The following is a 2,349-nucleotide window of genomic DNA, read 5'->3' as shown; positions in this document are numbered from 1 at the left end:
GCGGCGGAAGTGCGTCCGCGAACCCGGCCCAGCCCTGCGCCTGCGCTTCCGGCGGCTTCGGGAAGGTCCGAGCCGTTTGGCTTGGCCGAGCGCGCTGTGCCTGCAGCGAGGTCTGCACATCAGGACGCCTAGGCCTATGGGGTTTTGATTTGTAACTCGCCTCATCTTAAAAAGAGGGTCCGAGCGCCAGCTCCGCGTCGTTGAGTCCCTCCGCCCTCCCCGGCGCGGGGCAGCGGGCGGGGACCTTCCTAGGCGCGCTTCCCCTCCGAGCATCACTTCTCTAATTCCAGTTCACCGACCCCGAGTCCTCTCCCCCTCCCTGCCAACCTGCCTCCCTGGACAGCATCCCTCACTCCGTCCCTCACTCCGTCAACCTGAATGTATTTAGCAGGCAGGCACATCGCGCAACCAGAATGTGTCCGCAGTGTTCCTATCAGTACAGTCGCTCCGTCTGGATCATAAATGACCCACAAGGAGAGGAAGGGAAAGGAGGAGGCTTAAGGCACGCTATGATGGGTGTGGTGCTGTGTGTTCTACTTACAACCCGGAAACACGCAAAAAGCTTAAGTGACCTGCCCAAGTTTGCACAGCCCAGGGACAGGATGCACCCCACGCATGTGTGACCAAGACCCGTCCTGGGATCCCTACAGCGTGGCCGCAGTGAGAGAGACCACCACTGCTCAAGTTAAAATGACAATTTCCAGGCTTATCGTGTGTACTGACGTTAAAAAATGAGACTGCTGCAGGGCTCGGACACCATAAAAGTTTTCTTTAAGAAAATTACAACCCCAGGTAGAGAATAGAGTCTTCTGGAAAAATTTAACAACTGATGGTCTGTAACTTGTAAAGAACGCTTCTACTCTGTAGGCTTTTTAAGTTGGTAAGTGGAGTGGGAAGCAGGTGTTGGGAAGAAAAATTTTCCTTCTACCTTTCTAGGTTCTTTGGTTGGTCTTATAATTAAATTGACATAAAACAGATTATCAGAAGAAAAACAAATTTAATTTTTTATGTCTAGGAGTCCTGAAGATAAGAGAGGCTTACATGCCATCCTGAGCTAATGAATGGGATAGGGGTCTGGGGCTTCAAAGGGGAGGAGGGTAATTAACAGGATGATAAGAAGAGCAGATGTTTGGTAATTCGATGTTTGCCCTGCCATGCAGATAGGTCTTTTAGATGAAAAAAGTTATCTCTGTTAATAGCTCGTTTTCCAGCACAGGCCCCCAGTCTAAATTATTTCCGGTAGTTAAGGGAGAGGTAAAAGTTTTCCTGAGTCTGCTGGGTCTTGATAGTTTTCAACTCAAAATAATCCACATTCCAAAGTGGCACATTTTTGGGTAGCCTATTCTGCTCCACTTCATACTCACTTTGCATCTTGCTGAACTCTTCATGAATTGTGGGTCCACTGGAATTTTGTGCTCATGAGGGATTACAAATGCTACACGTGAATGGGGGCATATCCTCTGCTCAGGCACATGCTCTATTGTCCTATTTTACTTCACTTACAAAACACAGTTTGAACGATAAAGTTAAGAATTTCAAGACTGTGACAACAGGGCATTAAACCAAGCTCTTGACCTTCTGAAAGCAGGACACTTCTGAGTGCTAAGGCATTGTGTGACTGCATAAGTCACACATATTTGAAGCTAGCACTACACATCTAGCAGACTCAGTGGGGAACCTTACAAGGGAGGCAACTGTGGAGAAGCCTTCAAACAAACAGGTATAAATGTGGGAAAAATTTCAGCTGGAATTCAAATCTTATCAAGCACAGGAGAAACCATACTGGAGAAAAAACCCTTGTAATTGTGGTGAGTAAGGATATTATGAGGATAAAAGAAGGTATCATGTGAAAGGCATCTTGAATACAGGCATTCCTGTGCTGGTCTAAGAATGTTGTAGTACAGGTGAGTATTGGCTCTGCCAAAGCAAAATGGACGAACAGAAAAAGTATGACATATTAAATAAAGAAATAAACAAAAATAAAATACATATTAAAAGCTTACAGGGACCTCCCTGGTGGTCCAGTGGTTAAGACTCTGTGCTCCCAGTGCAGGGGGCCCGGGTTCCATCCCTGGTCAGGGAACCAGATTCCACATGCCACAACTAAAGATCCCGCATGTGACAACGAAGATCCCGCGGGCCGCAACTAAGACCCGGCACATCCAAATAAATAAATAAATATTAAAAAAAAAAACCTTACAAATATCACTTAAGAAACAGGTTACAATTGTGTTTCTAGAATATAAACCAAAATTTTTTCCTAAGGTATATATTGCAGAGCATTTGTTATTATGCTTTTATAAAAATTTCACATTCAGAAGACATGAACGTTGCTGTCTTTCCAACCAA

The sequence above is a fragment of the Eubalaena glacialis genome, chromosome 7 (genome assembly GCF_028564815.1).
Source record: "Eubalaena glacialis isolate mEubGla1 chromosome 7, mEubGla1.1.hap2.+ XY, whole genome shotgun sequence".
NCBI lineage: Eukaryota > Metazoa > Chordata > Mammalia > Artiodactyla > Balaenidae > Eubalaena > Eubalaena glacialis.
This window is presented reverse-complemented; position numbering follows the sequence as displayed.